Source organism: Sturnira hondurensis, unplaced genomic scaffold, assembly GCF_014824575.4.
Source record: "Sturnira hondurensis isolate 20B ecotype Veracruz unplaced genomic scaffold, ASM1482457v3 Scaffold0008640, whole genome shotgun sequence".
NCBI lineage: Eukaryota > Metazoa > Chordata > Mammalia > Chiroptera > Phyllostomidae > Sturnira > Sturnira hondurensis.
Genome location: NW_028081271.1, coordinates 4428068 through 4450176, shown reverse-complemented (window position 1 = coordinate 4450176; position 22109 = coordinate 4428068).

The following is a 22109-nucleotide window of genomic DNA, read 5'->3' as shown; positions in this document are numbered from 1 at the left end:
AGGAGGCTCCCCAGCCTGCACGCCCTCAGCTGCAGCACTAGCTGATGGCTCATCTGGGGAGCGTGGACTGGCCTGCTCAGCTCGGCTTCTTCCTTCTTCCTCTGTCTGCTGAGTCCCCGGCCAGCTCTTCCTCTCCAGGGGGCAGGAGACGGATCGATTTGGGGGGCTGAATTAGACAGCTCTTTGGCTCTGATACCTAGCCACCCTTACCAACAATAAGGGTGACAGTGTAGCCTCCATCTGCACTCCACTCCGTAACTGAACAAAACAGCGCAGGTTTGGCTGCCTGTTGCCACAAACTCAGGAGGCAGATGCGGTGCAAAAAAAAAGAGGAATTTTACTCAGGTGTTGGCTGATCTGGGAGAATGGTGGACACCTGTCTCAAGGCCCTGAATTCCGGCCCCCATTTAAAGTACAGTCCTTTGGAGCCAGCAGGTGGCCTCTAAGCAGTCACCGTGCACACCCAGGCTTGTTCCTGGCGGATGCCCATTTCAGGGCCCCTCCGAGAGCCTGCACAGCCACGGGCCACGCAGCTGCTGGGGCCACAAGAGAGCGCGCAAATTCACCTGCTGGGGCACCACCAGGTGGTCAAGAGAGTGAGAGGCTCCCTCCTGGACGCCATGGGCCGTGAGGTCGCCAAGGCCAAGTGGCCCATGGAGAGAAGCCAGTACACCCCGTGAGTCCAGGTCTTGAGCAAGCCACAGCAAGTCATGAGCCAGAGCCTCTTTGTTCCCCTGGGATCATATTAGTATGGGTGTGGGATGGACCAGGTGCTTTCTCAAACCAACCAGTCTGCGTCCCACACTTTCATGCACTGCAGATAAGCCCACCTCCCAGCCAATCCCTTCTTTCCCCAGGCTGGACTGACAGGCCCCTCTGCCCAGCCCTCTCCCACCAAAGCATTTTGACTTCAAGGGCAGATTTGCCTGCTTTCCCTTGGTCCCACCCCCAGTCCGGCAAGAGGGGGCTTCCTTCTGTAGCCTATTGTCTTGACAGGTTTCCACACACTCAGTGCAAGAACCTCCCCTTCAACCATCCCAACCACAGGAGACCTCCGGTGCTCGGGACTGACTCCACTGTTTATTCTCGAACAATTCCGCACTCAGACAGGAACAAGGATTGGTACTGAGGGGCCTAAAAGACAGAGCCCAGCAGCCCGGACACAACCATATCGCCATGATCTCGCGACTTAGCTCCTCAGGAGCCTGTTTCCACTGCCCGCGGGAGATGGGCACTGCCTCGTCTCGCAGGAAATCCTGCGCTGGTTTCCCATCACGACCGAATAAACCTAAACTCCTTCTGTGACCCCAGGCTCTGGCCCCGCTCTCTTCTCTGAGCCAGGTCGCCCCCCACCCCTTGCCCTCAGGGCTCCCGCTGCAGGAGCACCACGCTCCACGGGGCCTTAGGGAGTTGGCAGTGTGGTCTGTTTCCACCGTCGGGAGTGTTCTTTCCATCATGCAGCTTTCTGCTTCCCTCCCCAGAGAATCTTTTCTTCATCTCTTGCTCTGAACTGGTCCCTGCCTGCATGATCCTTTTGTTTTGTTGGTAACACACACCACTTGTGACATCTCGGCATGTCCCCTGGCTTTCTCCTTTACTGTCTGTCTCCCGGAGAAGGACAGCCTTCCCGCGAGAGCAGGGTTCTGGTCCCTTTGCATTTCCTCTCTGTCCTCAGTGCCTGACCCAGGGAAGTCACTCCACAGACATCCAGGAAAGAGGGGCGTGCCGCAGAGAAGCGACGCAGTCTGGGAACGGGAGGCGTGGGCTCCAGGCCCTGCTCACTGGTAATAATGGTGTGTCTCTGCTTCTTCGCTCTTTGCCTCTAAAACTAGACACTTTCACTCTCTGCCTGGGGAGCGTCTGGGGACCGGGCAGAGCTATCTGTCCCCGGCCTGCTCTGGCAAGTGTTTGGGACCGAGTGTGAAGGGCAAATACTCAAACAAATGAAGCAGGGTGTTGCATCTTGTTCCCGCTGCTGGGGATTCTGGAGCTGCCTTTACGTTTCTCCGGCCTTGGGACCTCACGAACAAAAAGAGTGAAACAAATCGAGCACACCAATCACACCCCCAGCTCTGCTGGAACCAGGAGCGAGGGTGAATGATCAGAGGATAGCCGAAGCCCATGGAGCCGGGGAAAACACTGGAGGGCCGGCCAGCCTCAAAAGCCCCTTGTCACCCTGGAAGAGCTGATCATTTTAATGCTAAACACAGTCAATTGCAAACTGGTGAAGTCACTTTCAGGCGCGCCCTGCCTCTGCTGGTCTAGCGACAGCCCCCTGCATTAATAAGTTTCTCCGGATTGTAAGTGAGGATTCTCAGCAGCCCCCACCTGTTCGGCTGCCTTTATCTGCTCTGGTACCTTCGGTTAACCCACGGAATAAAGTCTCCTTTTTAAAGTACAATGCGTTTCCCCAACCCTATTCTTCTGGGGCTTTTACGACTCACAATCGACAAAGGCCTCACTGATGGAAATGCAAATTGTCTACCTGTCAAAGACTGAGCCGCTTTCTGAAAACACTGGCTGGCGGGGCAGAAAGTGCATTAGCATCCGCGTGTTAGGGAAAGACGCTGCTTCCTTGCAAATTGGGTGGGTAAAAAAAATTTTTTTTGATGCAGGGATATAAATAAAGTAGCAGTAGTTAGATGTCCCAGGCAGACAGGACAATACCTTGGGAATTCGACAGTTGTATTGTCCTTTTGGTTTTGCAACATGTATTATTCAGATCCAAATAATTCGATACTGCTTTCATAGAGGCTTTGATTTGGGGGCCAGGGAGGTGGGGCGCCCCGGATCTCACCTGCCGCTTCGGTTGGTGTGGGAGAACTTACTCAAAGAGGCAGCAGAAGCCTCTGGGGAAGGTGGGACTCTCTGTTTAACCTCCTGTGACTTTCTAACTCTCTGTGGCCTCAGACTGGGCTGACTTCCCAGAAAACCGGAATGCCACCCCCGAGATAAACATCACGCCCCAGGAAGGAGGTCAGCGACTGTGCAGACTGTGATAACTGCCCGATGTTATCTGTTAACTTAGGGGTGTGTTGTCCTTCCTGGCGGTCTGCCTGACTACCCACCAGGGGGTTTTACTATTAACCCCCTATGTTAAGGAGTCCCGTCCTGGGGGTGGGATTCTTCCCCAGCCACCACCCCTGGGAGCAGCTGTATTTGAATACGGCTCTGTGTCAATTCTTTGGAGTCAATCCCGAATTTAGATTTTTGGGCTTCCCCCAACTCCGAGTAAAGCTCAGCGGGAGTCCAGCTGATGTCTGACTACCTTCTTCCTGTTGCTCATTGCTGTCCTTTCTTTTCACCTTCTGTTATTATTATCATGATCATTATTATTGCGATTTAACTGTGTGTGTGTGTGTGTGTGTGTGTGAAGAACAGTGTGTGAAATATGGTGGCGAGCCAGCCGTGGGGATGGTCCCCGAGAGGCGGTGGTGGCCTCCTGTGACAAAGGACACCATCTGGGCAGCGGAAGCCCCAGAAACCCATCCTCTCACACTTCTGGCGGCGGGAAGTGAAAAAAAAACCAGGGTGTGCCCAGTACTCCTTCCTTCCGAGGGCAGCGGGAAGGCTGTGCTCCCGACCTTTCTCCTTAACTCTCAGACAGCTGTCTTCTGAGTCTCATCAAGGCACTGCCCCACACGCCTGTCTGCCTCTGTCCCCGCTCCCTCTTCCTGCAAGGACACCAGCTGTATGGCTTCGGGGACTCACCCTCATGACCTCTATGAAGACCCTATCTCCAAATAAGGCCACATGTGGTGCAGGGGCTGGAGCTTCAGTATATGATTTGGGGACAGAGGTTCACCCAGGAGCATCCGGGAAGGCGACTGGGGCTCTGGCCCGCCGAGCAGTCCTTCCAGAATGGGGGTGGAGATAAGGGGTGGCCGGTTTCCCTGCTCATGTCCCCCTGCGCCATCCCACTGCAGCCTGTCACGTATGGACAGAACAGGGGCCACCTGCAACCCGGACAAGTGCAGGGGAGGCTTCGTGGTGGCCTGACAAACCCAGAGACCGAAAGTGCCCACGTAGGATGGTTGGAAATAAAAGCTTTCTAACTAGAAGGGAGTCGCGGTGGGTAGCCCTGTGCTGGCCAAGTGCTAGGCCGCTCTCTTCCCTGACGAAGGTCAACCTTTACCTTCCCAGAGGCTGCCTGTTATGGTCTTTTTGCCCCTAGGACGAGACACCTTTGGAACGTCAGGGGGGCTTCCTTCTTCCGGACACTTCAGGGCACAATCTCCGCCTCAGAGCGAGGACGACGGACACTCACTGCTGTTGGCACTGTGTCCATCGTTGACTGGTAACACGCTGCACCCACGGATGCAAGTGTCTGTCCCTTTTGCTTTCTCCCACCTCCCTCCCTCCTCTATCTCCAACGGATTCCATGTAACCCCCTCACCTCTTCTCCTTTGAGTCGAACGTGTGAAGTGAGGTGCAACGTTGCCATTCTCTGGAGCACGTCCTCAGCCTGTTGAGATGCTGCTTACCTGCAGTTGTCATCGGTTCGGCTCTAATAAACCAATAACAATTCCCTTTAGGTCTGGACGCTTCTCATGTCAACACAGGGAAGGACTAAAGCTGTCCAAGGACCCAAATGTGGGCTTTTCGGTGGCCCAGCAGGAGTCCTGGTGTTCACTGCAACATGTGAATTACTTTGAGATGCTCCCTAATCACAAAAGCGTGGCAGCCGAGAGCCTGACCGATGTGACTTACCCTCAGAGGGCCACCCTCCGTGAAAGAGGGCTGCTCTCAGGGCAGGAAGGGGGGCAAAGCCTGGACATCTAAAGGGAACCGAGGGCAGGAAGTCCTCACGCCCTCAGTGAGCAGTAGCACCATTTAGATTTCTTTTCTCTGGTTTAACGGGCGGCAGGGATGTGGGGCACAGCTCAGTGCCACGCTATAGACGGACAGACTGGCTTTGGTGTGCTCCCAGTGCAAAGGACCGGTCAGCATGCCTGACCCAAGCCTCTGTAGCATCCTCTGAGGCCGAGGGATTTGCGAAAAATTCAGAGCAATGGGCAGTGATGGAATCTCTTCTTCTGCTTTGGGAGAGGCAGACACAGGCCCCTTTCCTGTGCCCTGAAGCACGATGCTAACTTCTCTGCAGGGGTCCCAGGAGGGTGCCGCGGGCAGCACCCAAGGGGCGCGCATGCTGAATGGCCACACGATGAATCCCTGGTGTGGCTGGCCTTTGGACATCCAGCGAGGCCTCCAAACAGAAAGCTAGAGCTTCGGCAAACAGTGAGCGTTTTATCTAAATGACTATTCCCAGCTCAAATCAATCCGTCCACACCCTGGAAAATATCGCTGGCATCCCACCACTGTGGGGAATTGTGCAGCTGTCCTCCCACCCTCCCTACCCGGTGGCGTGCTGTCCGGAAACTGAGTCCCTAGCTGATCCCTGTCAGTTATTCGCAGGCCCCACACAAATACACCCCTGTCCCGTGGGCTAGGCGGACTTTCTGCTCAGTGCTCTCCAGGGACTGTACCTTTGGGTACAGTCAGTGTCCTTGTAAAAAGGGGACATGTGAACACAGACACACAGGAGGTTGGACTCCCGGAAGGGATGTGGGAATTAGATGCCCAGGTCTTCCTCATCGCTTGGTTGCAGGTTTGTACCCTTACACAACCTCTCCCAGCTCCCCACCCCCTCCCGTTGTGGTGACCACCACTCTGCTGTCTGTTTTTACAATTTCAGCTTTTCTAGATTCCGCGCATGTGTGATGCCGTACACTACCTGTCCCCGCTTGACTTCTCTCACTCAGCACGATGCACTCAAGTCCCGCCCACGTGGTTGCCAACGGCCGGTTCTCCATCCTCCCCACGGTGGACAGTGTTCCAGGGCAGGCACATGTGGCATCTTTGTCCATTCGACCTCTTTGATTCTCTCTTCCCAGACAAGAGTGGGCACATTCCTGGACTTCACTCAGAAGAGACATTTCTATCGTTGCTTTCGTTTTACCTGTGTTCCCCCCCTCGCCCCATTTTCTGTCCTCCTGTCTTCGTTTCTCACCTTGATTAAAGGGCTGAGGAACTGCACAGGGTGGGTCACTGACCCCTGGGCAGGGGCAGCCTGTCAGGAGAGGCAGGGTGGGAGAGGAGATGGGGGAGGAGCAGGTCGTTGGTGTGACAGGTGGGCCCGGCGGGTGTCTCCAATGTCCATGGCTGTCTGGATATTGACTGTAGTCTGTAACTGTCACTTATGACTAATGGGACTCTGGTGATGAACATGTTTTGAAAAGGAAACAAGCAGAGGACAATTGGCTAGTTACGGAAAATGAATTAAAACTAGATTTCAGCAGAGGGGCAGGGGAGAACGATGTCGGAATAATTTAGAGGCGTGGTAAGGGTCAGTCACCGAAGAGTCGCTGCAGCGGCATGCTCAGTCATCGGCACAGGGTGAACCGACACCTCACCGTCAGTGGTCTGTGGACCGAGCTGGCTGAGCTTCCCTGGCTGGGTTCTCCTTGGCTCCCAAGATCTTTGAGGAAGGATCAGCAGGAATCAGATTTCCCTGCTTCACTGGGGAGTATGACTCTTTCCCTCTTTTCCAAATTTAAAAAAAAAATGAAAAAGAAAGAAAGAAAAAGAGCATCATTAGTCTGTGGCACCTCAGTTGCCCCCGTCACCTGGGATATTAATTCCAACCAGTTTCGCCCAACTTCTCTATCTGGCAAAAAATCATTGCCGGGCAGAGCTGACACAGGAAGTCACCTGAAACAAGATAAACATTTCTAATTTGGACCTGTCCTCTTCAGGTGATCTTCCTGAAGCCTCCAGGGCCCTTGATAAATTAGTTCTGCAGCTCTAATTCCAGGAGTGATCGGAAGGGAGATAGAGAAATACTGGTGAGGGAAGAGGACTTCGGAGGAGCGTTTGTGTCAAGGCCAAGGTCTGCAACTGTTCAGCCTGGGCCTTGGGGGTGCGTCCAGGCAGCACCGGAGTGGGCACCGCGGGCCAGGCCCCTCTTCGGAAAACGGGGGGTTGCTCGAGTCACGTGGCCCTGGTTTCACTTTTCACTGGATGCTTGTGTGACGTCTGCCCTCTGGCTCCTGACTTCACCTCTGACCCTTAGTTACTTCACTGTAAAGTGGGGATGATCGCAGCATCTACTCCACAGGCTTATTTAGAGGCCAAACGACAGCACCCACAGGACGTGCTCGCGGCAATGACGCTCTTGCACCAACGGCTAAATTAAAGAGACGCCCCTTTACACCCCTTTACACCCCACGTGGTCTGAACAGAGCTTCACCTTTGTGCTTTGGAAGGCAGGATTATGCCTTTTGTATATATTTTCTACTTATTCACTTGCATAAAAGTTTTGAGCCACAGCTACACGTCAGGCGCCGTGGTAGGTGTTGGGGCCTGAGCACAGTGACACGTGCCCCTTGCCTTACGGTGCACGTGTCTGTCGGGGATAAACCCATCAGTACTCGTGGGGATGGTTTTAGTATCAAATCACCATCGACTGTGTGGTCTAAAACACCTGGAATTTATCCTCTCCCAGTTCTGGAGGCGAGAAGCCTGCAAACACAGTGCTGGCCGGGCCCTGCCCCCTCTGACGTCTCCAGGAGCAACCTCCCGCCCAGAGACCGGCATCATTGGCGTTTTCCTGCGTGTGCGTGCATCACTCTGACCTCTGCCTCGTGGTCACGGGCAGTCTCCTCTGCATGTCTCTGCATCCAAATTCCCATCCCCTTGTAAGGTCACCATCACTGGAAGGGCCCACTCTAGTCCAGTGTGACATCATCTTAGCGTGGTCGCATCTTCAGAGACCCTACTTCCAAATTAGGTCACATTCATGGTTAGCGGGTAGACCTGGCTTTCTGGGGACACCAGTCGACTCAGTGCAGTGAAACATGCTACAAGGACAACAAAACTGGACACAGTGGTGGAGGGCAGGGCTACCGTTGCTGGGGGGTGTCTAGGTTGGGGACCCGGAGGGGCCCTCTGAGAAGGTGACCTTTGAGCTGACATACAAGGACAGTAGCGTGACAGCTGTGGGAGGAGGAGCCACTTCTTAGGGTTCATTTCTTTTCCGACAAAAGTTCTCATTCTAAGCTGGAACACCTGCACGCCCATGGCACACTAAAATCGTCGGGGTTCTCACAGCCAGGCCTACTCCAGGGTGTCTCTGGGCTTTTGACACAAGGTGGGTGTGTTTAAACGCTCCCCAGTGAGAAGCTAGAACTGAGAAGGACCCTCACTGCAAATTGGAATCATCTGGAAGCTTCATAGGGACATTCTCCTCTGAAGGCTCAAGGAAAAATGACTGCGGCCTGGGTCCCCCGGCACTTCACGGAGGGCAGGTGTGGCCTGGGCCTCGGGCTCCTTCAAGCTGCCCAGGTGGCCCTGCCCTGCTGCTCAGCTGTGGCTCCTTCCTGAAGGTGTGGGGGCAGGGCGAGCAGAGGGAAAGGAACACCGGATTGGAAAAGAGTCCCCAGAATTCCAGGAGTGTGACGCTTTGGGAGCGAGGGCAGCCCAGGGTCCCAACGCCCTGACAGCGGACTTGCCGAGAGGGGGCTCTGGGAAGCCGGTGGTTGCTGCAGGCGCAGTGGGTCCGCGGGGAGCCTGGTCTCCCCACGGTGCCCGGTTCAGAGCTTGGCGTTCAGGCCTGGCCGTTCCTGCACCTGATGAATTCACGTTGCCTCGGTTTCCATCTGTGAAAGGGAGGACCCGTGTGTTGCCGCGTATAATGCGCACTTTTTTGCCTACATTTTTTGGGAGAAATGAGGATGTGCATTATACATGGGTAGCTGTAAGATGTGGGTGCGCATTATACACGGCAAAATACAGTAAGTGCCCGATACACAACGAATACAACGCATGTGCAGGAGCATGCAGAAAGCGCAGCCCACAGGGCACGCCAGGGGTGAGCTCTTGGTGAATTGTGGCTCATATGTATAACCGCAGGCCCCTGGCACCCCTTTCTACTCTGGTGGGGGCCCCAGAAGAGGCCTCGGGAGCCGCAGAATCTCAGTGGGATTTTAGGGGACCAGGTAGCTGCTCCTCCAGGTCTGAGATAAGGTTAGCGATGGCTTTTCGGACCTGGCCAACATCGGTGAAGCTCCAAGGCACCCATGGGTGTAAGTCGGCTGACGCCTGGAGCCCACAAGCAGTATCTTCCTGCGTCTCCAGCCAGAGCTTGACTCTGGCTCTGCTTCCCGTCTGCGGTCGCGGGGTCAGGCCAGCCAGCGGTGCCTGTGAGCACTGCGCGTCAGAGCGGGCGGAGTCACAGCAGCGGACAGTGCAGCCTTGGCCAGCAAGCAGGTCGGCCCAGACTGGCCAGTTAGCACAGGGGTTGCGGAGGAGCCCCGCAGATGGGGTGCTGCCCAGGCCGCCCAGAGCTCGGCCTGCCCCACGCGGGCGCCGGCCGGCATGCCGCTTCCCAGTCCTGTTAATAAAGCCGCGCTGTCTTTTCCCACCGCAGGCCGCATCTGTCTTCACCGAAGCGTGCGCGGTAATTTCATTGTGGGATTTTCCATTAAAAAGTTTGATTAATTCCATAAATATTAAAATAAGACAGATAATTAGAATCCAGGTACTCACTGTAACACAAAAGCAGTAAAGTCTGCACTAAATTATTATTATTAATAATAAGCACTCATAAAGCACTGGTAATAAGTGTGCAGAAAAAAAAAGCACACAATCATTGTTATTAATATTGTCCCCGAAGCCAGTCCGGAGCAGTAGCAGCAGAAGGGGACACTCCTAGTGCCGGGAAGGGACTTGCTGGAACAGATCAGGTTCCCCAGCGGGTGTCAGTGAGGGAGCCCGGGTCCCGCGCACCTCCTTCTGGCCTCCTGCTTCTGGCCCTTCTCTCCCAGCCGTTTTTCCTCCGCTGCCTGACTCACCGTCCGGGAAGGAGGCCTTCCACGGGGTCCCTGGGGTGTTTGCTCTACAGCCGGAGCTAAATAATAGGTGTCTGTGAGCCTCTCTATAAATCATGCAGACAGGCTTAAACCATGACTCATTAAGGTGGAAAGGAGGGGGACACCGGATCAATAAACAGTGGAGTCGGGGGTGGGGGCGGGGGCGGGGGTGGGGGTGGGGGAAGGACTCTCCCTGCGCTTAAGCACAGTCGCCTGCTTCGTGCTTGGTGGCAACCGTAATTGTCTCACTAATCACTTGATGGTACTTTCCCAAAGTGGCCACCCTGGAGAATGAAGAAAAAAAGCCTGTTCTTATTTCTAATCAGAGGATCAAGCCAACTATCCACCACACTTTCCTTTATTTCCAAGCACTTGTTAAAAAAAAAAAAAATTCCTCATCAGCAGCTACCCGAGGCTGTGGCCTCACCTTTACACATCCGGGCCCTGCTGTCCCGGCCTCAGGTGGGCCGTGCCCTCGCTGCCTGAGCATCGCTGGAGTTGGGTGCAGCCGGGTCTCGGGGCCATCCCAGGGAGGAGCGGGGCTCCGTCGCTGTGCGCAGCCGCTGTGCTTTCCGCTGGGCAGAAGCACAGGCTTCTGGCGGCTGTCTCCTTCCTCAGAAGGTGCGAGAACAGCCAGAGGAGGCGCTATGCCTTTTCCGACCCACACTGAGTGGAGTGGACGGGGCGGAAAACGGAGAAAACTTGCACCTGTGCTGAGAGGCCCCAGAAGCCAGCAAGAAGGGGCCTTCTCGGTCTGATTCCAAAACCAGGATGGGTCGGCCCTGGCTCTGAGAGGGAAGCCAGGCCGGAGCTGAGCCTGGGCGGTGGTCTCATGGCAGTATGGACGTGCATCGGGCCGTTGAACTGCACAGTTAGCAATGGCAAATGTCGCCTTATGTAGATTTTGCCAAGATTTAGAAGCAAAGGCCAAGCCAGGCCACACTGAAGACCGAGGCAAAAGCAAAAAATACAGATCCCGTCTTTATTCAAAATTGTGATAGCAATTCAGAACTGCTCTGAAAGAACAAACATTCCATGCAGGAATGTGAGGTTTCTTCACACTTGGGTTTAAAGAGAATTTTCTAGATTAATGCAGTATTCTGAGAATTTTGCTTCAGGGGGTGGGGGCAGATCTGAGTGGAGTAAAGGGATTTGTTAGGGAAAAAGTATGGCTATTTTTCAGGTCAACGGTTAAGGTTTTTTAAAATTTAATTTTACAAATTTATTTTTTAGAGAGAGGGAAGGGGAGAAACATCAATGTGTGGTTGCCTCTCACGCGCCCCCTACTGGGAATCTGGCATGCAAACTAGGCATGTGCCCTGACTGAGGGATCGAACCAGCGACCCTTTGGTTTATAGTCTGGCACTCAACCCACTGAGCCACGCCAGCCAGGGCTTCAATGATTAAGGTTTCAAATGCCTGTAGCCTCGGATCCCAGATCTGGGCACTTGGAGCTCAGAGCCCAGGGCTAGGCTGAGCTTCCCATAGTGTCGCTGCTTTGCCAACGACGCTGAAGGACTCAGGCGATACGAAGGACACTAGCGTGGCTCTCAGGTCACCCCAGGTGTCTTTAACCTCTCTTAAGACTCAGTGTCTCCATCTGTAAATTGGGAATACAAGCACCTTCACTTTGGCCGAGCCCTTCTCTAGGAAGGGGGTTTGAGGAGTTTCGTCGACGGCCACTAGGGGGAGCGCTGGCCTAGTTTCTGCCTCAGGGTCCTTCGGGACCAGTGCCTTGTGCGCCCATAGAAGGAGTAGACGAAAGAGAAGGTAGTGGTGCAGGAATGAACACAGGTGGGACTCCCTGGGGACCCGGGGCAGTGCAGAACCAGCTGGAAGGGGCTGAGGAGTTCCTGGTGCAGGCAGGCATCTCCGGGAATGCCAGCAGCCCGCAGAGGAAACCATGTCTCGGGCCCAGCGAGTGTTCGGCCCTCCAAGCCTCTGAGGCAGTACGGGGTGCACACAGAGGACATCAGACAACAGAGTTTTGTAATGACCTCAGTCTGCAGATTTCAAACGTGTGTTTGAAACACATGTTTCCTGGGAAGGGTCTTTTTGTATGATGGTGTTTTGCAAGTTTCTGGCAGGAGGAAGCCCTTGGCTTTCTGGCAAATGATGCCCACTGTGAAGATGGGAAGCCATTGAAAACATAATGTATGCTCCAGGCGTTTACCTCTTAGCTCCCCAAACCAGTCCCCTGCCCCCTGCTCCGTGCTGCTTGGGCCAGAGTTCTGCACGTGTATTCATTTCTCCTTTGCAGGGGGGCCCTGTTAGTTCAGACGGAGGGGTCCATCTTGCACTTCGGTGTCTATTGCCTTCCTTTTTTTTTTCAGCCCTTCCTTACCTCCATGGCCAATTCCCTACGTACATTCCCTCTGTTGAAATGACCGTTTCCCGATGGGAGCCAGCTGGCATCTCGGCTTCTGCAAATACGGACAGTTGACCTGGAGGTTACCTGTCTGGAGGCCAGGAGGCGCTCTCGGGCATCTGGGAGTCAGGGAAAAGGTTCCAAGGGACATGAGGTGCCCATGGACACACCTTGCCAGGTTGTGATTTTTGTCCCGGGGTACAGGGGTCAGTGGTTCGAACGCCTGGTCAGGGGGCCAGGGCCAGTTTTAAAGATGGTAAAAATCTATCGCTCCAAGAAATTCGTGTTTCTCATGTGAAGAAAAGGACGAGGATAAGAACAAGAAAGGTCAAGAGGAAGAAATGGAGATGCATCCCTATAAACCCTTGCTTTGTTTCTTTATTAAGCACAGAGAAAATAGACCATTGGGGGACTCCGCAGCTCAGGATCACCTTCAGGAGAAAGGGAGTTTTGAGAACGAGAAAGAGAAAAAAGTGATTAGGGATCACAGGACTCTGCAAGGGAGGTGAGGGCCAAGTGGGGGCTGGGGAGGGGAGCCTGGGCANCGAGGATAAGAACAAGAAAGGTCAAGAGGAAGAAATGGAGATGCATCCCTATAAACCCTTGCTTTGTTTCTTTATTAAGCACAGAGAAAAGTAGACCATTGGGGGACTCCGCAGCTCAGGATCACCTTCAGGAGAAAGGGAGTTTTGAGAACGAGAAAGAGAAAAAAGTGATTAGGGATCACAGGACTCTGCGAGGGAGGTGAGGGCCAAGTGGGGGCCGGGGAGGGGAGCCTGGGCGGGAGGGGGCTGGGGAGGGCAGGCCGAGCAGAGGGCCACACAGAAGCTCTGAGTTTCAGAGAAGCAGGACAAAGAGGACACAGAGCAGGAGGGGATCTGATGCTGGGGAGGAAGGATCCAAGAACAACCTTACTTGGAAATTTTGATAAGGCCTCGGATTCTCTCTTTCTTGATACAATAGATTTAAAAAGGGTAACAGATGTCTTAAAAGGCCAACTATGAAATGCTTTCTACCACCTGTTTTCTGCGGCATACCATCTGGAATTCCTCTGTGTTCGTCCTAGGGAATAAACGGCACCGAGGAGGGCCGGGGTCGGTGGCCAGTCCGCTGCTTGGGCCCAGCGCTGGGTGCTCGGCAAGCTCTCTGACTAAAGGGGGCACCGGAGACCCTGTAGCTTCTGACTGGTGCACAGGTGGCCTTCCCTTGAGGGACATTTTCTTTCTTAGACACTTCAGGGACTTCCTGAAGAGAGGCAAAGAAAGGAGAGTCAATAGCTTTTAGGGTTAGTTCTCAGGGATCCCCTTCCCACAAGTGGGAAGCTCGGGGCCTCGTGGGTCCGGAGAACAGCTGGCAGCGCTGCTGGCTCGGGTCCCCCTCAGCAGGCCCAGACACGCTCCGTGTCATGGAAAAGGCATGCTAATTGCAGTCATTTAGGCAAATTGATTACCATTTAGGCCTAAGTGCCAACTGCACAGTAATGATTCTGCCTATCATTATATGTGTGTCAGATGAAGTTGACTGTAAGCTTTATTTGATTACAACAATAAATTCTCTTCTGTCTCGGGCACTGTACGCCCCGGCTTCGGCTGCATTTTGCTCGTGTGGGCGGCTCGGCACGAATACCTGGGAAGGCTGGGCACCAGAGGTGAGGACCCAGGGCCTTCCCTGCAGCTCCCTCCGCCTGCCCCACCCCCTCCCATACTCGGCTGTGACAAAGACTGTTCCTGTTATTTGGGGTCTCCCTGATAGCAGGAGCCTCCAGCCTCCTTTGTCGCCCTGTTCTTTCCGGTCTGAGGACCAGCAGGTCCCCTAAGCTGCTTCTCTCCAGTGCAGGGAAGGGCGTCTCTGTGCCCAGCCCACCCTCAGGGGAGTCTGAGTCCTTCCCCATCAGAAGCTGACGGCCTGTCTCTGAACGGAGCATCCTGACCGAGGGTGGGGCCGCAGCGTAAGTGTGCAAGCGGAGTAAGTGTGCGAGCAGAGTACTCAGAAACGAGCTGCTCCTCTTTATGTGCAAATGCGCTGTTAATTATGTCAGCGTGTGTCATGGTCATGTCCCGGCACTTGACAGAAGTCACACACACCGTGGGAGCGCAGCTGGCGCTCAGCCCTGGAACACTCCGCAGAGCCGGGAAATACTGGAGCATCTTCCAGGCCTCCCCGACTGGCCCTTCGACCCTCTCCTAGTGAGATCAGCCCTTTGCTGTGCTAAAGGAGCACTCTAGCCTTTGTGTCCCCCCCACCCCCCGCCGCTGTTTCCGAGGAATGCCGCAGGTGTGAGGGGTGACAGCCGTTACCTGAGTAGAAGAAGCTGCCACAGGCCCAGAAGGTCAAGTATTGCCCTGCAGACCAGCGGATGAGGGAGAACCCCAGCATGGCCACCCTAGAGAGAGGTGGCTAGGAACCCCGGGGCCCCAGGGCCTGTGCTGCTTCTCCAGAAGGTGTGGTCCAGCCGCTGCACCAGGCTCCCGCTGTGGCACAGGGACCCAGACCAAGGGAGGAGGCAGTCGGGCCCCTGGGAAAGAGCTGTCCAGTGTGTGAGTGTGAGTGTGTGTGTGTATGTGTGTGGTTTTAATTCAATAAGACACAGACCACTCTCCCACAATTCAATTTTAACTGGGTGTCCTGCATTCTCTCTGGCACTCCGAGCCCCCCTCCCACCCCTTGCTGCCTCTCACTCCCCCATTTCCTGGGTCCTGAGCTCACAGAAGAGCCTGTGGGTCTGCCCTGACCTGCATCCTTCGATGGTCCAGGAGGCAGCCCCCGGGTCCACAGGGCTGTTTCTAAACCCAGCTGTGTCCCCCGTCAGGGCTCCCAAGCCCTGTCAGCTGCCTGCAGGCTGAACATCCTCCCCGCCAGCTGGATGCAAGTCTGGGGCCTGGAGCAGGCAGGAGGCGGCAGGAGGCGAGGCCACCTGCCTGGGGGAGGCCTTCCTGGGGCTGGGGAGCAGCGTCCCGGCGATTCCTGCAGGGCTGCGCTTAGGATCGGCCTCTGCTCTTTGATTTGCTGTATTTTAGACGGTCTCCAGTTTCTCTCCTGGGGAAGGAGAGGGGGGCCGAGGTGGGGCCTGGAGAGACTCAGGGGCTCAGAGCGGCTGGGAAACCCTGGGACACCAGCAGCCGGTCTCGGAGTTGTGTGCAATTCGAAGGAACAGGGACTGTGAAGCTCCACCAGGAAGAAAGCTGGTGGGCCATGTGGCCAGAGGGCAGGGTGCCTGCTGGGGCTGGGGAGGGGGGCACAGTCCTTGGCTGCGGGGACCCGGAGGGGCTGGGCCTGAGTGTGCCCCCAGGCCTGTTGGAAGGAATCTGTAGGACATGGTGAATGATTTGGTGAAGGCGACAAGGTGACGCTGAGAACTCCAGCCCGCGTGACAGGCAGGATGGTGGTGTCATTTCCCCAAAACAGATCCCAGGAGGAGAAGGAGGCAGAGGCTCCATTCTCGCTTTGGAAGTGCCCACGGCTGGTCACAGGCCACACTCTCTTACCGGGATATGGCACTTTCCCCCAGAGCCGGGGCCTGCAGCTGCTCCCGTGTGGGCATGGTCTGAGGGACCGCAGAGCGAGCCCCGCCTTCTGTCAGCCAGGACAGGCTCCGTCAAGGACAGTGCTCCCAAGAAGGGACACTGTTATAGGTGAGTGTGGCCTGGTGAGTCTGCAGGTGTCACACCTGGGCCCAAGGGCGTCAGAGAAAGGGCCTTGCAGGGGCTGCAGGCGTGGAGGCCAGACCTCAGGGCCTGGCGCCAGCCTGGGGGAGAGCTGGCCCCGAGGCGCCGTGGGCTCCGCGGCTGGTACCCCGAGTTCATTAGAACAGGGAGGGGGTGCTTCTCTTTCAACGGTTCCAACCGCCCCTGCCCCTCCAGGTAGTTTAGTTTGTCTCCATGTGTTGGTTGCAGGCTCGTATCCAGAGCCTGGGAGTGGGAGGGTAGGGGGTAAGCAGTTCCCTGGATGCCTGGTCCTTGCAGGTGAAGAAACTGAATTGGCACGAAGATCTACAATTCAAAGGCTCTGGCCACCAAAGGACGAGGGTTCGCAAAGGATCCCCAGGCCCGGGTCCTGTGAGGGTCCCCTCTGGCTCCGTGGGGTGAGGTGCCCAGGGATGGAGAGGGGTGACACAGGGTGACCCCTGGGGCCTCGTTGTTCTGGTGGAGGACAGCACCTTTCCTGAGGTGTCCTGCCTGCTGGGGATGAAGGAAGACAGGAAGGAGAGAGAAGAGCGAGGATTCTGGCCCACGGCCGTGACTTGGGCCAGAGGAGGGTAAGTCCGTGGTCGGGGGTGCCCGGGAAGTTCCTAGCAGGCAGCACAGTGCAGTCTCTTGCCAAGTTTTTGAGAAATATTACATTTGTGTTCACTAACTTTAAAAAATAATAAATGGATACGCCACGAGGCAATTTCCGTGGAAAGGACAAAGTCAGCTTTTGCTCCCATCCTCACAGGGCCAGCCCAGGGGGAGAGAAGAGGCGGGGGCAGAGCTGGGGGCCGTGCATGGGAGATGGGGTGGGAGGAGGAGCCCACAAGCCTGGCTGCAGAGGCAACGGGGCCTGTGAGAGATCCAGGGCGTGTCTCCAGTGGAGCTGTGCCCCCCACACCCAGTGTCCCCGTCCGCGGGTGCCACAGGAGCCCATGGCCTGCTGCCTGCCACGTGACTTCGAGACGTTAATTAGCTCCTCAGTAATTCAGAGCGTTTCTTTCCACATCATAGATGGCCAATGTTTTAAAATTTAAAGCATATTTTTGAAATAAGGGTAAAATTTCTGGAGGCCGAAACCTGAAATCTTAGGGCTGAAGTCTGTGTATGGGGGAGCCTGTGGGTTTCGGGATGGGATCCCCAGGGAGCCTGCAAACATGGCCACCAGTGTCTGGGCAGCGAGGGGCGGCACAGAGGCCCAGGGAGGCGACGCTGCGAGTATCAGGAGCAGCATGAGGTTCACCCGAGGGTCCCGAGATCTAGAGGCTCTAAGGATTTGTGCGTGTCCATGTGTGTGTGAGTGTATGTGTGAGTGTATGTGAGTGTGTGTGAGTGTGTGCCTCTGTGAGTATGTCTGTGCCTGTGTGAGTGCATGTGGAAGTATGTGAATGCATGTGTGTGTGAGTGTATNTAAAATTTAAAGCATATTTTTGAAATAAGGGTAAAATTTCTGGAGGCCGAAACCTGAAATCTTAGGGCTGAAGTCTGTGTATGGGGGAGCCTGTGGGTTTCGGGATGGGTTCCCCAGGGAGCCTGCAAACATGGCCACCAGTGTCTGGGCAGCGAGGGGTGGCACAGAGGCCCAGGGAGGCGACGCTGCGAGTACCAGGAGCAGCATTAGGTTCACCCGAGGGTCCCGAGATCTAGAGGCTCTAAGGATTTGTGCGTGTCCATGTGTGTGTGAGCGTACGTGTGAGTGTATGTGAGTGTGTGCCTCTGTGAATATGTCTGTGCCTGTGTGAGTGCATGTGGAAGTATGTGAATGCATGTGTGTGTGAGTGTATATGAGTGTGTGCACCTGGGGGGCAGGCATGCTTGTGTGAGAGTGTATGAGATCGCTTGCCTAGCCCCTCTCTCCACAGCCCTCCAGCCCCCCAGGGTTGGAGAGAGGCTGGTGAGTGACAAGAAGGCACGGGGCCCTCTGGCTCGTGCAGAGCTGGGGCCCCTGCTGCCAGTGCAGTGGCTGACATCTGTCTGCCCAATTTTGACATCCAGTTAGTAGCCTATTTCCTTTTTTTAAAAAAAGTTTTTTATTTATAGAGGGGAAGGGACGAAGAAAGAGAGGGAGAGAAACGTCAGTGTGTGGTTGCCTCTCTCATGTCCCCTACTGGGACCTGGCCCGCTGGGAATCGAATCGGCAACCCTTGGGTTTGCAGGCTAGCGCTCAACCCACTGAGCCACACTGGCCAGGACTGTCAGTTGGTTATTTCACTTTTTATGTGAAGCTATAGCCTCCAACCTCGCCTTTATCTAAGGTGGTATTTTGGCGTTAACGTGCCAACTCTGGTCTTCTTTCTCATTCCCATGAAAATGTGGGTAAGAAAAATGAGTCCCCCTGAGCCTCAAAAAGTGACAGTTCAGGCTGCCCCTGCCAAGTAGCTTCCATTGCTTCCTCTGGGTGATGACTCAGGGTCGTGAGGTTGAACCCGGATTCTCTTCTCCAGTGGCCGTGCAGGGCTGAGCCCATGAGGGACTGACTGCTGGGGGCAGGGGGCAGGGGGCAGGGGTGGGCAGGCCTCGCTGAGGCCTTGGCTGCCCAGAGACTCAGGAGGGAGTTCACTTTTCCAGGCTGCTGCTCCGGCACTTAGCCCCAGAGGCTGCCTCCCTCAGAAATAGAACGCCACTCTGAATTGAAATGATCTGTCCTTCTGGGAAATTCTGCCAAGTGACAGGGCTGTTCAGACACGAAAAGTAAAAAAGAAACAATGTGATAGTTCCGAAATCACTGTTTTCAGGGCTGCAAAACTCCAGCAGCCTGCGGACAATTCCTGGGAGGAAGGGCCTTATTTTGATCTGCCAAGCGGGAGGAACATTGTCTGACAAAGTTTGTTCTTGACATGAAGGGAAATGTTATGGGAGCGATTTTTGCAAGGAGCAGGCCTGAGGTGGTGCACGAAGCAGAAGTAACCATTTTATGGAACTGGCCTGGCCACGGAGAGGGGCCAAGGGCATCCTGAGCAAGTGGTGCCTGCAGTTTGGAGTAAGGCTGCTTCGCCAACGATGCTCGTCGCCAGGGGGCGATGGAGCCCTTCCCGAACGCGTCTGGGATGTTGCAGTGCCCCGGAGGGAAGGGGCAGCACCGGCCCTGCCCCCAAGGCCTCTCAGCCCGGGACCCTCGTCAGGATTTCCTGTCCACCGGGCCCTCGAATATTAGGATGGCTTTTCTTTCCTGGAGGAACCAGATCCCCAGGAATTGGAAGGGAGGCAAAAGGGAGCCCTGCGTTGGAGGGCCACCCCAAGGGAAGATGCTGTGCTCCGTGTTCCCCCCGCTCTCTGTGGACCGAAGATGCTTTCCTCAGTGCTGGCGCCAGGACAGCCTCCCGGGACATTCCTGTGTCCCTTTCGTTCTTCAAGGGGCACTTGTCAGGGTGGAGCCCGAAGCATAAACTCTGGGCCGCTTTTTCTTCATCTTCTTCCCTTTTTTTTTCACTACAGGGTGGAACCTGGAAATAGAATGTCCTAGCTGGAGATTTTAAATCTACTTGTTTATAACCTTTTGTAAATAAGCCAGGGACAAAGGACTCTCATTTCCTGTGATATCTTGGGTAATTATTTGAAGTCCATCTGGTCTACCAAGGGAGCCCTGTGGTTTTTCTTCTAAGCCTGAGAAAGATATGTGATTAGACACCTGAGCAGTTGCAGCCCAGACTGCTTCCCCCAGGATAAATCCCCGTAAGGGAGGGAGGGAGGGAGGGAGAGAGGAGGGGGAGGAGGAGAGGGAAAGAAGAGAGAGGGAGAGAGAGTGTGTCATCCTGGGTGTAGAGACAGGAATCTTGGGGGAGAATCTCCTGATAATTAACTTCGGATGAAAATTTAAGATAGGGAAGTTGCTTCACTTATATGGTCATTAATCTCTCACAAGATAAGAGCTCCAGGTGGACGACAGAATTCCGTGTGTCTCCCCACAGACTTCCACGAGCAGCCCCATTCCGAGCCTATCTGCAGGCATCTGAAGAAGTTGTCCCTTCAGCTCCTCAGGTATTTGTGATCCCCTCACCCCACGGACGAAGTTGACTTGCGAAAACTTCCAAGAATTCCTCTGGACCCCGTGGGCCATTTGTAAACCCTGTCAGTCCTTATGCATCGAGTTGGGCTGTACGGAAATAGCGTAACACCCCTGCACGTGTGTAGAAGGGGGCGATGTCCCTTCCCCCACTCACAGCTCACCCACTAAGCAGAGCAACCAGACTGTAACCAAGCCACTGACTTGCCCTGAAAGTCACAATTTATGCTTCTCATTTTAATTTCCCTCGGCTTAGATCCCCAAAGGATTTATTAAATTTGCTTTGTGGAACCCATTAACTCTAAGCTGAATAACGATGTTACTCTAGGCTTAGAATCCGTTTGTAGTAAATTCTCTATGCGCAGGACTCTAGGAATCCCGTATTTCTCCAGGACAGATTTTTAAGCCAGTTCGTAAATGAAAAGGTTTACTCAATTTACCTACAAGTTACTGGTAACTAAGTGACATCAAGAGACCATTGCTCCAGAGGTGGTGAAGAGCAAAGGAGAATGTTGCCAAGAGAGGGTATTTATTATGCGAGTTCAATTAGAAGGTAGAGAACTCAAATGGCTTATCATTACCTCTTTGGTACTCTGGCTTAACTGATGAAAATGGGTAATAATGACATACAGTTAATGTCACTGGTTTGGTAGGATGACAGAAGCCAGGTGAGTAATCTGTAGAGAACCTACCGAAATAGCCCAGCACATATATGCAGATCAATAGTCTTTCTTTAGAAGTATTTTCAGCTCCGATTGGCTCAGTTGCTTGAGCGTCGTCCTGTCTTGCAAAGTGAAAGGTCACCCGTTGGACTCCCAGTCAGGGCAAATTCCTGGGTTGCAGGCCCTGGCCCAGTTGGGGCTCATGCGTGAGGCAACTGATGAATGTTTCTCTTCTTTCTCCCCTGCTTCCTTCTCTTTAAAAATAAATAAATGAAAAAAAATTTCAAAGTCTTTTTAGAAATTATGAAGTTGTTGACATTGCACAGCAGGCTTTCTTATCCAAGATGAACGGGCTGAGGAGCTAGGAATACCAGCAGAGGGGAACTCAAAACTCATGCCTCGGGGCGTCTGTACCTTATGAAAAATGCATGGGGTGCGTCTAAATGAAGGGAACTTTGCAAAGAGAGACCAAGTGCTCTGAGGAAATGGGGGTGCAGGGAGCACGCAGGCCCTTCCTGGGAAGCATTCCTAGACTACAGGGCAGAGTGGAAGTGATCGACGGTAGGAAATCTCTGCTCACGTTGGCTTGAGTAGCTTCTGTGAACTTGGACAACACACCCAAGCGTCTCTAAGTTCCTTTGGCTTCAGGTGCTGAACTCTGATCCTTTGATGGGCCAGGTGCTGGAATCCGCTCACGGCTCTGAAGGAGGTCAGGTAGACCTGGGTGTGTGTGAGGGGTCAGAGCCATGTTGCCCTTCAAGGCCCCTCAAGGGCAAGCTCGCTCTGCTCTGCGGCTCTAGTAGCACCCGTGGCTGTTGGGGGGCGGGGAGCCATTCGTGGGCCCCGGGGGGGGGCCTCCTGCTCCTCTGTATTACAGCAAGTGAGCTGTGGGGAGCGCTGCCTGTGTGGTTTTGCTACAGACAGACAGACAGACAGACAAGCCGTGGACCAGTGCCTGCCAGGCTTCCTCTTCTGGAGCCTTCCGCTTGACAAGCCCCTCAGCTGATCCGCTGTGCAGCCTGCGAGGCAAACAGCTTCACCTGGGAATAGGCCAGGATGAAAGGGGGAAGGATCAAAGCTGGCGAGCGGAGAGAGCCGTGGGCCCGGTTCCACTGTGCATCGATGGCAGAATCCTCCCCTCGGCTGTGGGAGTGCTTGCACTGGGGTCAGCTTGAGGTGTTTATAGTCGGGTGTGGGACCTCCGTTCAGCTCTGGCACTAGGAGCCACGCGCCACTATTTGGTGACGTCAGACGAACGTCATCAGCGGAAGTGCCGCTTTCCCCGGCCGTGGCGGCAGGATAGCCCAGAAAACGCACTACGAAAATACAGTGTTTACCTCCCGTGTTCTTCTTTCCATTTGTTTGGACACCACTTTTCAGGAAAGCAGTCTAGAAAAATGAAAGTAGGAATTCACGTGCATTTTCCTGCATTTCCCCAGTGTGAGCGTGTCAGATGGCTAATTCGAAGAGAAAAAAATAGACCAGTTTGCCAAGTGAAGCGACCCATTTCTTGTTGGATCA